This window comes from Papaver somniferum, chromosome 2 (genome assembly GCF_003573695.1).
Source record: "Papaver somniferum cultivar HN1 chromosome 2, ASM357369v1, whole genome shotgun sequence".
Taxonomy (NCBI): domain Eukaryota; kingdom Viridiplantae; phylum Streptophyta; class Magnoliopsida; order Ranunculales; family Papaveraceae; genus Papaver; species Papaver somniferum.
The window spans coordinates 139,503,556-139,520,466 of record NC_039359.1 but is presented as its reverse complement, the minus strand read 5'-3'; positions in this window follow the sequence as shown (position 1 = coordinate 139,520,466).

The following is a 16,911-nucleotide window of genomic DNA, read 5'->3' as shown; positions in this document are numbered from 1 at the left end:
ATAATCTTCTTAACCCATGAGTTTTCGGTTCAAAAGTAATTGGTGGTACGTTAATAGAGATTGAATTCTTCGTAGATCCATATCGCCATAAACATAAACTTATTAGGTCTAACAGTGTTTTTCTGCTCTGATACCAATTGAAAAGTAGAGGGCCAATGACGGAACCAGGAATTTATGTTGGGGGGAGGGGGGAGCGGTGGAGGGGGAATTTTGTTTTTTTCAACAACTCTCAATTTAATTCATCCCAACTGTGAAAATAACAGCTGCAGTAAAATACTTAAAATGAGCAGGGGTGTGCCACACGTTATCTTTCCTTTGGAGCACAAAGCTTTGAATCAAAATTTTTCACCTTATAACGAATATTAGGGGGACAAATTTGTGTATCGAAAGTAAGAATCTTGATTTACGAGGCGCTCGAAGGACGCCTAATTTTTTATGGTTTTAAAAGTTATTTTTTGGTTTGCAAAAATATTGGAAGGACTGTTAAATTCAAAAATATTTTAACTTTTTGCATATAAGCATAATAAGGCATGACACGTTTATTTTTTCCCGTATAATTACACTGCATTTTAAGATTTTCAATTACATAAAATCAACGAAAGTTAATTCCGTGGATGAATACACTCAGAGTCATACAGAAAATCTAGTTACTTTAGAAGGAAAAAACGAAGAAAATTCATATCAAACACTTGCTTAGTTAAGGACAAAACAACTGTAATTTGAGAAAAGTTTCCACACTCTCCTAACATGTAATTAATGGTAAACTATAAAATACAACAACACATACAAGCCATCAGATATTCTTCGAGATTATACTAAGTTTTCTTTTTCTTTTAGACGGTAATGGGCTATCCAGATTTTTTACCTGGGAAATTTTTTTTCTCTCCAAGCAATTCAGTTGCAGTCATGTTCATTACACCTATTGAACTTCCTAAGATTATGCGCATTTGATTACCTTACTTGATGTCCTTTACATCCTAAGAGTTGCTTCAACCTCAGTGAATACTTTGACTGATCTTCCTCTAACAGACAAGCCTGTTTGATTTCCCTTTTGATATGTGTTTCAATCTAGGTTCGGAAATATGTTTGCAGTAGAAAAACCTCACGAATCAGGAACACTTATACTCAGTTAGCTGATAAGCCTGGATTACTAACCACCCTCTCAAGAACAATCCAAACAAATCAAAGAACAGTTTTTACATCTATCTTGAGGAATCACAAAGTCTGAGACGAAGATAAGTTTGTGATTTCTATCTATCTCGTTCCTGATCCTAGATTACGAAAACCTCAAAAATCAATAAGAATAAGATCCAGATTCAAGAACTATCAGGTAAAAGATAGTATGACCGAGCTTCATGAATCCCTAAGTGAAATCTTCAAAGTCATAACTAGTTTTGTTTTTCAGAAGAAAACTAGGTTTTAGATGACGACCCTATATTAGCAACTAGCACACAAGAGTGCCAGGGATTAAGAAACATTATTGCAAGAGTCTCTTTATTTATAGATTTTCAATTCTCCGGGTATCTTTGAATTCTATCTAGGTTGCTTGGAATTCAAGCAAACACCTTCTCATTTTCTTATTAGGAATTCATGTAAGCATGTGAAAAATCTTCCTTGCAATTGCATAGAATAATACGCAGTATGGTCCATGATTCTGGAATCGTGCACGATGGTTCATAGGGGCTAAGTAGTCTTTCAACTTACAAGCATATAGTGATGTTCAATAACACTCTAAACTAATCAATGATCCCAAAAACACAAAGTTATTAAGTGAATAAAGTTGTCTTAGAAGTGTATATGCCAGTCTTCGCAAAGTCGAACATATATGTAGAATAGTTCATGACATTTTGCTAATACTGGACTAGGTAGGTTTGCAGACCTATGTCAGTTCACGAAACATAACCAAAGGCTTGGCAAACCTTAGAAATTCGTGAATGAAGGACCCGAAGGGTTTGCAAACCTTGGTATTTCCTAACCTACAAAGCGAAGGGTTTTCCAAACCTTGACAGTTCACGACGTGAGTAGTGGATTGCAAACCATGTTTTTGAACCTATCTAATTCCCGAAATCAGTTTTAAAGGGTACGCAAACCGGGTTTGCCAACCTCTACAGTTTTGGAATTCAGATTGATTTTTGGTAACGCAAACAAGTGTGCACCTTGTACCAATTAGTTCTTAGCTCTCATAATTGATATGAAACTTTCCGAATAACGCAGTACGCACTGTTGCTTTGGAAATTTCCATATGATCAACTTGAAACAAAAATAGTTTGTGAACAATAAATTGTTCTAACTAAGATTTTGAAGGATCTCTGAACATCCATTGCTTGAATCATATTTCGAGAGCTTAACCAAGACAAGCTTGAACTCAAAAAAAAAATCCTTTGTAATATTATATCTACAAAAATCATACGACATAATCTCTTAAGATAGAATAGTAAATGTCGTGAGTAAATAGGAAGGTCAATCTTCACATACCTTTTTTTATGATGTTCTTGCAAATGTCATTTATTCTTCAGTCCAATATACGAAGGTTATTCCGTGATGTCTGATGCTCAACTACTATACTCTAATCCTAGTACGAGACTTGATTCTTAAGATCTAATTAGAAGTTGAAAGTAGAGATTGAAATGTGGATGTAATGTATTCCAACACAACTCAGCTTTTAAGAAATGAAATTTGTTTGGTTTCCATAAAAACAGGGATTCTTAGATTGATTTTGAAAAAATGAGGGTACCCAAATACACCACAATCTTTTTGTTTTCAACCTATAAGTCCTCTTACCGAAAGTGATCGTCGTCTATGGACAGAGTCGAGACAATACAACTAATAGGTATTCACACTTTGTGTGATTGTCTATGGATCGAGACAATACGACTACCAAAGTGTGATACTTGATAATAGGTTCAGACTTAACCAAACTCTATAGGATCACTATCAAATATGCCAGAGTTAACATTTGTGTAATTTACTTCAAATTATATAAACAAATATAATTGTGGAAAACAAAAGTAAATCACATAGCAATATTTTGTTAACGAGGAAAACTGCAAGTGCAGAAAAACCCCGGGACCTAGTCCAGAATTGGATACTCTCAGAATTAAGCCGCTATACAAAATTTAAACCAAGTTCGTATAGTTGAGGCCAGGAAACTACCCCTAGTTCACTTAGTTTCTTCAGTATCCCTGCGCTTCCAACTTCGAAGGTCACATACTGGTACAATTCCGTTGGATCGTATTCCAAACAGTAAAGGAACAACAGATATGTTTGGTAACAACTCTATTGATTCTTTCAAGATAAAGATATCTCAATTCATACACAAAGGCTCTTCTGTTTAATCTAATAAACTCCTTTTCCTGGTTGATCAATTTATCCAATAACTACAAAAGCAGTTAAGTTTAGATTCACAATCAATAAATATAGATCTCAACGAGAAGCTATAAAGTGATGCCCATCTCACGCAACTAATCAATCGAATAAATCCGATTCTAGTTGGATCCCAGCTGATCAAGGTTTGTGCACACACAAAGATATGAGAACTAATAAGAAATCTTCTTCGTCTCCAAATCTTCTTTAATCTTCAATAATAACCTGCACAACACCACTTGAATCTCTGGTGATCAATCACACACAAATTGGAATCTGTTAACAATGGATTATCACAAGATGTCTTTAGATCTACAAAAAGTTCTAAAGATCTCGTGGATACTTCGATCTAGTTTGAGTGCATCTTATATCAGAAGAGAAGATTCTCAAGAATAAACAAACTAGGTTCAATCAAAGTTTCAACAAACGTTAGTCAATCAAATCAATCGAAAACTAATAACACTGCAATTATCTAGTTTCCCACCAATGGTATTCGTAGAGCTTGTTGATCCCACAGAATTCTTTAAACGAGCAGTCGTAAGAGATTTCACCTAATTAGGATACTTTCCTCTCCGATTAGACGGCTCCACCAGAAACAACAAGAAATGCAAACTTAGGTATTTATAGACCAAGGATGTTTGGACATCAAGGAATTTCCAAAACCGAAAATATTCTCAAGATATGCAATGAATAGCAAAATTCGGTTTTCCTAATTCCAATAAATGCTTGTCCAAAATTTATGAAATCTCTCAATAGAAAATCTCCAATTAGTAAATGCACATTACTAATTTTTATTCTCTAGAGAGATGCATTTAATTGCTGGTAATTAAAGCATATTGATAGACGCATTTATGTGTTTATTTTGATCTCAATTACGTGTATTGTTAATGCTCGACTGTGTACTTATTTGGTTATTTATGCATTTGTAGGTGTTTTTGGAGAAATAAGCTTTTGTGGCAAAAAGTGGCTCGAAAAGTGGCATTTGGACTTCCGGAGGAGTTGATTAAGGCACCCTGAGAAATTTATAAAGGCACCCAAGTTTGGTTATTTACACCCATGTCATGTGTTATTTACACCCCTCAAATGGATAAGGGGAACTAGTTGATAAGGGGTAAGCAACTGCTATTCACACATCTAGTTTGGATAAGGCGCACTCATCTTCTTTGTTTGAAATCCAAAATTTGGCGGGAAATATTGTTGCAGCGAATATTAGATTATGGTTCGGTTTTTAGGCTATTTTGGGAGATTAAATCAAAGATTTTGAATGGGATGGACTCAAATGGACTAAACAGGGTTGGTACATCTGCTTGGATCGACGAGAATGGGCTAGCTAATTGATTCTCGGCAAATCAGGGTTTCTCGGGTTTATTTTCTGGTTCGGATTTGAGAGAGTTTTTGTCAGAATTTTGGGTTGAGTTTGGATTGGTTTGGGTTTGTTGCGATAACACAGGGATGACTGACGTGTTGGAACTAAAAAGAGAAACCAAATCTTCATATCATCGGAAACCGGGAAGAATAGTTTATTAACGGAAACAGAGTAAGAATCTTAGCTCTGTATGGAAAGTACGTGGGATTAAAGGGAAGACATCTGCTTTGAAGGATTTTATTGCGTCATGAAGAGAGTTTAAGAAAGAATTGAAACAACCCAGACGCGTACAGGGAGAAGAAAAAGACAAAGAAGGTTCGTGACTTGTGGGAGAGAAAAAAAAAAGATTTGGAAGCAAGATACTTCGCCAGTGGTGTATATAAAGGCTTTTGGGAGTCTCAAGAACGATTGTCAAGAGTTAGGGGTAGTTAGCAGAGGCTATAGAGCCTAGAAGAAGAAATTGTATAGATTCTTCTCTACTGTTGTGAACAAAGCAAGCTGAAGAACATAAGATGGAAGAAATGTGTCGCGGAAGAAGGCGTATATTCAACTGCAGAAGGTAGTTGTCGCTCTTCATTATTATTTTCTAAAGACTTCGAGTGACTAAATTTCATTCTTTCAGCAAATATTCCTTGTAACAGTGAACTCTGTAACGCCAATACAGCGTTGCAGATTCGCTGAGTTATGTAATTTCTTTAATAAAAACACCTTTTGAGACATGATTTATTATTTTGAGCGTGTTTTTACCATGAGAAGCTAAACCCCAACACTGGGACAACAGAGGAAGACTTATTTCTCAATTTTTTGGTAGTTATGTTTGTTTCTTAATGACTTTTTGCACTTAATTCAATTGATTTATGATTTTCATTAATTAGTTGTGATTTCGTTTGATGGTGTATGCTTAGACGTAAGAGGTTTTGATATACCATGCTTGTGATTTACATCTAATATTTTAGAAATCTACCTTGGCAAATAAATAGAGTCCATAAAAAGAGCTAGAATTGTTATGAGTCATTATATGAACCAATTGAATGTGATTAATGATGGAATCCGAAGTCCTAGTATCTCTTGATATTGTGACAAACCTTTGTATATATTTCTTTTATTTTTATTTTTAAGTCTTAACCCAATCCCAACAAGTCTGAGAATCAAACACTTTATTTACCACTATCTAATAACACATCAATTTTTGGCGCCGCCGACGCGGACTTGTTTTTAGGTTAGGTTGTAGATATTATTTTTTAGGTGTTATAGGGTGTACGATCCATGGATGTGCGGCTCAACTAGATACATAGGGTTTCCCTTTAGATGTATATAAAGAATACTATAGCTATGTAATATGGTTACTTCCTATCAATAAGAAATTCTCTGCCTCTTTGCATTTCTCTATTAATCTACTACAAAACGTTATCCGCACGAGTTCTTCCTTGCGCTAAAGAAATATCTTTTTTTTCGGGTTCTTATCAATCGTTTAGGTCATCTGTAATTGGGGATTTATGGATTTAGATTTTGGTCCTATAAATCTCATGTTCGTGGAGAACACTTCATGTTCGTGATGGAGAAATTATGATTCCGTCTGCTTGCGTTCCTCCTGGTTCGTGGTGAAGAAATTATGATCCCGCGTGGAGAAATTTTGATCCCGTAGATTGGTTCTTCCTCACAATCAAGTACGGTATCTCAAGACAAGGTATATGTCAATCGATCCTTTTCTTTGATAATATGCAACCTTTGTCGTTTCACATGAGTTTTCAATTGATTGTTCAATCGGATGTTGTCTGTTGTATATATGCTTTGTACGCCATGTCTTCTTTTAACCTATTTTCTATAAAAAAACGAAAACAAAAAAAAGGTGTTGGAGCCCAGCTTGTTGCTAGGTTGCCAATCAAAAGTTTGAAATTTTATTATTTAAAAAAAAAACGATTAATTAGATTGATGTCATGTATAATCCAATTTGATTCAGTTTGGGTATGGTTTGTCCTTTTGTGCTTCGTGGTTCGATTAGTTAATTTACACATCTGTTCTAATTGATGTCCTGTATCTCGAGTGACGTTATATGTATGGTTTTTTTTTCTTTCACATGCTTCTTCTCTGAAACAAATTATCCTAGCATTTAGTAACATCACCTATCACATGGGTCCGTCTCCATGATGTCTTGTTTTTACACTATTCATTATTTGCTTCATAATATATTATCAGAAGAGTATATGATTGGTGTGTGTAGATTAACCTTTGTTTATTAGTCGGTAGCTATATTTGGTTATGATTTTTGTCCTATGTTGTTTGCTACAGATGCAAAATAAATTTTATCCGGTTTATCATATAGATTTTATAAAACCATTTATTTAATTTTGTTGTAATCATTATGCTTTTGTCTTTTAAGCCTAGATTTGTAGGCCTACTTGTTTGGTTTGTTATAAAAAATAAAAATAATAATAAAAACCAGTTTTAGAGCTCTGTGAATCGGGTGACGCCGAGTCAATCCATGTTGCAATTTTTTTTCAAAAATGAACATTATTATCGTGTTTTTCATTCTTAATCTGATTTTTTTGTTCTTTCATCTTCGCTAACTCTGTTTTTCTTCTAATCTTTATCTCTTTTTGGCTTAAAAATGATTCATACTAGTTTATTTCTTTTTACAATAGAGCTTAGTTCTTTCATTTAAAATGTTAAGTCCATCATTTTTTAACACTATTAGTTCCTTGATCTGTTTATTTTTGATTCATTTCCATATATCTGTTCATCCTGATATGGGTCTCTGATTTTTTGCAGGATCCTCTGGATTTGCAGTGGATTCCTTCCTATATTGGATCTTTGTGCTTAACTTTTGCTTGTCTCTCATGATAGTATTGTAGACAAAGGCTATATTGCCTACAATAGTTCTACCCCATACTACTATATTGCGGAACAACAATATTTCTTCTTTAAGTTTTTCTCATTATGAGAAACATCATTATCCCCCAAATCAATTTTTTGAAACCATGGAAAACCAGTATACCTTTCTGACTCACCAACCGATCCAAATCCAAAAAATTCAAAAAACAAAACTTCCCCCTAATTTTTTCCAAGATTTAAGGAACCATAATTTTTTTTCGGAGATCATGCAGTTGATTGCCAACAGTTTTTATCCTATCATTTACTCAAAATATACTCTCCTCTTCTTTAGGAAACAAAATATCTGCGACACCCTTTTTTTAGCAACAACCTTAACTACAAATAAAGAAGAAGTTTGTAGCAGTTTTATCATAGGAAAAAAACCAAACCCTAGTAGAAAAGCTCTAAGAGAATCAATGGAGTCAAACAACACCGCCAACAATAGCTGTGTTCAAACAATCACTGACAAGATGAAAAATACTTCCATTAGAGGCAAGAGATGTGCTATAGGTTCTGCAACAAATATCAATGATGTTGCATCAGCTTGGTCTAATAGTTTGATCGGAAAAATAATCACTAAGGATGATGAAATTGAAGTCTCTGATATAAAAGATGAATTGAACGTTCTCTGGAAAAACTATAAGAAGCGAGAAACAAAAATGGTGGGAAAAATACTTTTTCGTGTTTAAGTTCAATTCCCAAAAGGATATGAATGATGTTATCAAAAAATCACCATGGAATATCCAAAAATGCTTGCTTGCTTTGCAAGAGTATTCTACAGCTATAGCGTACGCAGATTACGTGTTTAGAAAACAAGATTGGAGTGTTCAGTTCAAATGATTACTTCTAGAACATCATCATGAAGCAGTAGTTAATGAATCCATTGACGACGTAAGAAGATATCTACAGAGCCAAAAAATTGCAGGCCACGTTCTGGTAATATGATTACCGCTCGTATTGAAATAGATCTTACTGAACCATTGAAAAGAGGTGAACGGTGGAATTCGAATCATGGAGAGCCTGTTTGGATCAGGTACCACTGGTTGAAACAACCTCATAGTCTCTATGATCAATGTTATATAATTGATCATGATGATAACATTTGTGAAGAGGTTGCTGAATTATCACGGGAAAGAGCCATGACTGTTGAGGAGTATGAAGAACATAAAGCGAAAAAAATTCTGGTAATGTTGATGAGAATTTAAGAAATGATACTACTGATGTTGTGCATGATGAGGAGACAATGCCTGATGCAGAAGAAGAAAGAATTGCTAAAAGAGCTAGAAACCAAGAAATTCATGATAACGGTTCGAACCCATCTATCCAAGGACCTATCTTAGCTAATCATGGTGGGGTTATTAATGATCTGACAACAAACTCAAATGATGAAAATATGAATGGGTAGAAACTGGAGAGAATGATAAGCATCACAGTGGCACAAAGAAGAATCCTAAGCACCATCCGGAGGTCCAAGCAACTGAGGTAATTCAATCCTCTTCATTAAGATATTATTGTTTTAGTTTAGTACCTAATTTATAGTCTTTCAGTTATATTTTCATTATCCTGAATCAGCATACATTATCATTCTTATTTAGTGATATAGTGCATATATTAGAACAATGAGAGTTTTAGCATGAAATTGTCAAGGATTTGCCAACAAAATAACTAGAGATCATCTCAAAGATCTTCTCTACAGATATGACCCTGATGTTTTTTTTATCTCTGAAGCTAAGATAGGTGAGGATAAAATGAGAAAATTTATTAAAACATATAAATTTCCCAACCATAGGCTTATATCTTCAAGAGGATTAGCAAGTGGCATAATATTGTTATGGAAAGATGGATTTCACTTTAATGTTATGAATGCAGATACTTGGATTATTAATTGTCTAGTGCAGGATGATCCCTCAAAGCCAGAATGGTTACTTACTTGTATGTATGGTTCTTCTTATCCACATCACAAAGAGAAGCAATGGACATATATTAAGAATTTAAGTCAGAGTATCACATAACCATAGGTTATTTTAGGTGATTTAAATTTGGTTTTCAATAATGAAGGAAGAATACATGTGAATGGCAATTTTTCTACTGCTTTTATTTCTTTTTCTTCTTCTTCTTCTTCTTCTTCTTCTTCTTCACATAATGTTGTTTCTTCCTCAAGGGATTCTTATTACATCAATCTTATATATGAAGCTGGTTTGGATGATTTGGGTTACACTGGAATATCTTTCACTTGGTCAAGTAATGTTCATGGCACTGGTATTAGAAGATCAAGACTTGATAGAGACATAATCAATGGTGATTGGTTCATTCAATTTTCAGACTCAAAGCTCTTACATCTTCCACAATTGGGGTCAGATCATTGTCCAATAATGCTGGATACTTCCTCTTTAAATGGTGATAAGAAAAAAAAAATTGGAAATACTTCCAATGCTATGAAAAAGATGAAACTTTGAAAAGTGAGATTACTAATGCTTGGGAACAACAGGTAAATGGCTCACATGGTTTTAGATTATCAAGAAGACTTATCACTACAAGGAAGTATATCTCAAAGTGGAACATGGAGAAATATGGGAACATTCAAAGCAATATTTATTTACTTCACCAACAGTTGGAATCTTTGCAGCAAAACAGTCAGTATCAAAGTAATAATACTGAAGTTTTACATTTAGAAAACCAAATAGAGCATTGACATCAAATTCAACATGAACTCTGGGGACAAAAATCAAGAGATGAATACTATCTTGAAATGGATAGAAATACCAAATATCATCATGCTAATGCAAATAAAAGAAGGGCTAGAAACAATATTGTGGCTTTAAAAGATGGAAATGGAAATTGGTGTACTACTAGGGAGGAGTTAGAAAATCTGTTGACTGATCATTACAGTTCACTTCATACTTCCTCTTTTCCAGAAAAAAATGAAGACATCTTGAATTGTATTCCTTCAGTAATCTTTACTTCTGATAATTTGGAATTAATGAGAATTCCTGAGGATACTAAGATATTTAAAGCTTTAAAAGACATGAAGCCTTGGAAAGCCCCTGGACCAGATGGATTCCCACCTGGTTTCTTTCAAACATCATTGGGATATTGTTGGTAATGATGTTATAGAAATGGTGAAACAATTTTTTCATACATGATATCTTCTTAAAAGCATGAATGCTACAAATGTTTCACTTATTCCTAAAACAAAAAACAAACAATTCCCTTCTGATTTGAGGCCTATTGCTCTTTGTAACTCCTCTTATAAAAGCATCTCAAAGATACTGTCAATGAGGTTGAAAAAGATAATGGGGAAAGTGATATCTCCACTTCAAGCAGCATATGTTCAAGGAAGACAAATAACAGACAATATTCATCTTGCTCAGGAAATTGTTCACACTATGAAGAACAAGAAGGAAGTAAATAAGTATTTACCATTGAAACTTGATATGTCAAAAGCCTTTGATAGGCTTGAATGGTCATTTCTACAAGATGTTATGCTGAAAATGGGATTCTGCCAAGAATGGTGCAACCTTATTATGCAATGCGTGAGTACTATTCATATCTCTAAAATTCTAAATGGTGTTCCATGCAAATCCTACTATCCAACAAGAGGTATACGGCAAGGTGACCCCCTGTCACCCTACCTTTTTATAATAGTGATATAAGTTTTTTCTAGACAACTTCTCAAGGTTGAACAAACCAAACAAATAGAAGGTATAAAAATTGTTCCAGGTGCTCCTGCAATATCTCATTTATTTTATTTTTGATGACTGCCTGTTGTTCATTATTGCTGATTTGCATAATGTAAATAATCTTCTCAAAGTCATTGCTGATTTTGGAGCTGCCTCTGGCCAGATGGTGAACTTTAACAAGTCAAGTGTGTATTACAGTGCTAATGTGCCACCAAGGTTTTGTATACTTCTTACTCGAAGATTAAAGGTACCTAGGATGAATTCTAATGAAAGATACCTAGGGATTCCTCTTGTAATTGGAAAGAATAAGGTCAGCTGCTTCACAGGTTTGGTGGAAAGGGTTAAAAACAGACTTTCTGATAGGTGTCTACAACACCTTAATATTTATCTATTGTTTATGCTTTCTTTGCTTAGTTTTCTTGTAAAAGATGTATCTTATGAATGTTTTTGAGTATTTAGGTACTTTGGAGTCATATGGAATAAAAGAAGAAGAAACGTCGCTTAAAAGGGCAAAGTGTTGGAGGCGGATTATTTCTCATTATTTGCTTTTATTTCTTCATCTCTGTTTGAAAAGTATGTCGGCTTTAGTGATGCAAATTTCTGTCTGAAAAGCATGACAACTTTAGTGATGTTAGAAATTGAAGAAAAGAAGTGGATTTGAGAAGTACGAGACAGCTGCTGTTGGTGGAAGAATTCGAAAAAGAACAAAAGCGGCATTTCATTGCAAGCAAGCATTATCGGGAGCACAATAGAGGATACGGGACAGTCGACATCACCAATACAAGTTGCAAAAGGGCTACCATTTGGTTGGCCTTTATAACCTTTTAGGGTGCCTAGAGTCATCTGGGTATCCCATATCTACTCTCCCTAGGTGGCTATATCCACTCCCATTCCGACACAAAACCTAAAAACCAGTATTCTTCTTCTCATTTATTTCTGTCTGAAATCGAGAAAAGAGAGACGAGGGAAGTGCGGCTGGTGAGTTTACCCGAGAGTGAAAGCTGCAGTGAAGGAGTGAAGCAGATGGAAATCGAGAACTCCGTAGAAGATGATGTTTCTGGTGAAGATTAAAAGAGAGGGTTTGATTTGAATTCAGTAGCAGGGAAAGACATGAATCAGTGGCTCAAGTGTGTGTGGTGATTGTAGCTCAAGGTGCAGGCTGAAATGGGTTCGAGTTGGATGACATTTTGGTGAAAGTTTTCAAGCAATAATACAGCTAAGAACTGAAGCTATTGTTGCCCAGTTTGTGGGAATGTATGAAGGAGATTGCTGCAGTGTTAGTGTGTTTGAATGAATTATGAATGAGGATTGTTGTAGAAACTTGAATTTACTGCAGGGAAGGTAATATAAAGAGGCTTAAAAATCACCAGCAAGCTGTCTCTATATTAACCGAGTCACTGCACATAAACTGTTCGAGTAAAGACCTGAATAAATCTTCTTCGCTAATTTAAGCTCTAGTTGAGTCTGTCTGCAAAGGATTCTGGGGGTATTTTCCATGGATGTCTGTCAAGGGTCTGATGAGAAGTTCGATACAAGATGGAGAAGAATAGTGAAAGGAGTTATCACTGCCATTGTTTCTCATCGTTGTGTAAAGGGTGGAGCTGTTCTTACCTTGTGTTCGCAGAGTCAAGGCAGGGTTGCAGAGCAGTTCAGGCAGGTAAGGAAGGTGATGATGTTGCTGTGATTTATTTTGTGGGTCTTTACAAAGGGGTTTTGAAAGATAATCGGAGCTTGAAGGAACACAGCAGGAGTAGTTTGATCGTGGGACTGATTTTGGTTTTATTTTGAGCTGAAGTTCAGTCTTAAGAACATGTATTGCAGGTAAACATGAAATGTTGATGATTGTGTTCAAAGAAGCTGCAGATTGGAATGGTTTGAGTTGAGCAGTTGTTGAAGCTGATTGCAGAGATGGGTTCATGTTGGTGATGCTGTTTGTTACTGGGAAGAACATGGAAGAGATGAAGTTGAGCATCAGTTGGAGTTGAAACAATAGGTGGTGCTGTTGCAATGGAAGAAACAGAAAGGGTGTTACTGTCATGGGCACAATGGCTGTGTTAGTATGGATTGTGGAGTGATGAATGTCTTGTATGATTGGTGTTGGTGTTTGCTGCCCAGGGTTAGGAGATGCTGAGTTATTGCAGCTGCAGGTGGATATGGAACTGATGGCTTATGGGTTAGTATTGGCACGAGTTTGAAGGATGTTTTGAGGGGTAGCTGATGCATTTGAAGAGCTTGGTCCTGAGTTGGTTGCTGTTGAGTTTACAGGGAAGCGTGGATGGATGCAGTTGCTGTCTTGAACTAAAATTGGTGAACGCAGGTGGAGATAATGGTTATGATGGTGCTGCTCCTGCTGGAATGGTGCGACTGCACTGGCTAGCTTAGATGGAGGTATGTTGGCAATGAAGACAAGCAGTGAGTAATGTACAAAAGAAGTGGCAGGCAGGCAGGCTGGAATTGAGCTAAGGATGGTCAAGCCAAGGAAAGTAGTATTGCAGATGCGATTCAAGTGGTGGTACTGAGTTGCGGCTATGTTTTGAGCCGAGAGTAATGGAGATATGGATGGAGCTGTTGCTGTTTGAATTGGATTCAGAGACAAGAAACTGCCAGGGAATGTATGAACTGAAGTGTATGCTTGCAGGGAAATTCCAGAACTGCAGAAACTGTGCAGAAACGCAGCGAGAATGGCGAGCCGGTGGTACTAGTTCCGGTTGTCAGATTTTGGAGCTTGAAGCATGAATCGCAAAGTTTCATTGAATCATGAAGGGGGTACGAGTCGGATGCGAGAGTTGGCTGCGGGATATATGAGTTTGAAGTCGCGTTTTTGGGTGTGTTTTCGCAAGAACAAGGAATTGGTTTAAATGGTTCTTCTTGTGAATGTTTAAACTGCTGGAAGTATATGATTCCCTTGTGACAGTTTCAGCAGCCTGAGACAAGTTCAGCTTGCCAGAATCAATTTCCGGTGACCAGATTCCGTTGATGACGTCAGCACTTCGGCGACCATTTTCACACAAAAATCCAGAGACTTATTTTCACTCATGAAAGCTTTTCTTTTTATTCTTGTTATGAACTCCATGAACATGAGCTAGAGTTTTATGATTAGTTAATGATTAAGTTGGATTTCACATAACATGATTTTGGGTTTAATGAATTAGTTTTGTCTCATAATTATTCGTTCATGATTCTCTGGAAATATAGTTATATGATTGACGTATTATAGCAAGATTTGATTGTTTGTTTTGTCAAGTTGCAAATTGGTAGAACTTGTAACCACATCTATTGCTAGTTTAGGGTTTATCATCGAGCGATATCCTTGAACACAAGTAGCATAAATATGGTTATAACTTATAGTGATATATCCTTGTAATCATATGAGAATCGTGACCTTTGTTCGAATTGTTTGCACAATGTATTTCAATTGCATTGATTAGCCTAATTTCATGAATCTTAATGCTCCATGGGAATTGAACTTGATTAGAGCAAGGCGTTAGGTTATTCTTTTGGTTGAATTCATATTTGCATCGTTTTACATGTATGTGTGATAATAAGAGGAAATTGCGGGATATTCTTTCGATTAGGTATCTTAGGGCTTTTGATAATGAGAGATTAAATATCAATTCTAGTTATTAAGACAAGAACGTGTTAGTGAATGAAAACGAAATCCTTGACCAATACTTTCACATATCCTTGAGTTGATTTGTTTACTTTTATTTATTTGCTTTTATTGTAGTTTACTTTATAAAAATCAGAAAACCCCCCTAGTGTTACCATAAGAAACCGAAGCATATTGACAACCTAGACCTCTCTGTGGGAACGATCCTTTCTTGCACTTGCTTCATTATATATTTTGAGTAGTAAGAAAGTGTAATTATTTTTGACGCTTACGACAGCGATCAAATTTTGGCGCCGCTGCCGGGGAGGCAGCGATTGTCATTTGTTTTTGGTTTCTTATTTTTGTTTTTAGTCTTGTTTTTTATTTTGTTTTTGTTTTTATTTTCAGGTTTTTAACATAGTTTTCAGAACTCTTGTTTCAGGTACCAATTTCTATGGACGGAGCATATTGGAACAATGGGTACAGTTATCAACCTCAACAAAATTATGACAACTATCACCCTTGCGGGGAATACAATCACAACCAATCCTTTGGTTATGGTCAATGTTCTACGTGCCCTTTGAGTTATTCTCATACATATCAACCTTCTTATGGTAGGTATGTAAGTGAGCGACCACAAGGAGGGGAGACTAGTTGTACTCCTATTCATATTTCTTCGAGTTTGGTAGATGAGATGCAACAATTTATGGTTAGCATGGAGTCAGTTCGTAGACAACCAAGCATGAAACCAGTTTCATCGACCGAATGTGCTCGTAGTATGTTTGGCCCAATTTCTGATCGTAGTTATGATCATTCACCCATTCAAAGAGAAGATAATTGTCCTAGCATTACTGAAGTAAGTAATTATACTTTTGCCTTGTCGAATGAGCTTTACAAACAAATGGAACATTATTTTCAAAATTTGGATGGATCACTCCAAGAGCTTCAAAAAGGTGTTTCCATTTTAAGACAAGACATTGAAGAATACAAAGAGGAAATGCAAAATTCTGCGAAAGACCAATCTTTGGGAAGTGGTAGCCAAACTTATGTTAACTATGATAGTGACGATGACTATGAAAGTATATCGCTTGAACCAATTTATGGTGACATCTCCGAGGAGTGTACAATGGAGTCTTTTTGCGATCAAGGTGAAGATGAAAATGAATATGATGACACTAATGTAGCTTACTCGAGCATTGATCTTTATAACGATCAAGAACTTATTCAAAAGGTAGAGCTTGAGGATGATGCAATGAGTGTTCTAAAAAAGTTCCTTATGGTGAGACTTGAATCCGCGGTGGAGTATGTACCTTACTACAAAGAGGAGTATGTTGAGAATGAGACCGTTATGACCAATATTGTGGAAGACCCAATTGAGCTTGCAAAGAATTGTAATGAAGATGTTGATGCCGAGATTTTGGTTAAGGCAGAAACGGACGAAGAATGGTTGCAAGGTTTGATAGAGGACCATGATATACAAAAGGTGAATAATTCACTTGAATTTTTCAAGGATGAGGAGGATTCCATAATACAAGAGATTGTGCAAGGTTTGTCTAACCCTTTGCATATTGTTTCTTCTCCTTTACCTCTTATTGGTTTGAATGTATGTGCTTCGAGAATATTGTTGAATGACTCTGTTTCTCGATTTCCGCCATTAGAGATACCTGATTCTCATACTATGCAGGTTTTGGAACAAGAAACCGCGGAAGTCCCTGACTTCTATATTCTTTATACACTTTTAAGTGTGGACAAGAATAAGTGTGGGGGAAACTTTTATCGGTTAATAGATTCGTTTCTGTTTTATGTTACTAATATTTGTGTGAAGCTAGTGTTTTCAAAACAGGTTCTATGGGAGGATCCCCAACTTTTCAGATTATTGGTGTATGGGGAATTCGTCTTGCAAGTCGGGCTGACGACTTTAAACCAAGCGCTGCATGGGAGGCAACCCGCCGGTTTTGTATCTTTATCTTTTTATTTTTAAGCATTTATCTTTATTTTCTTGTTTTTGCATATCATTTGCGAAATTTCTCACCTTGAACTTT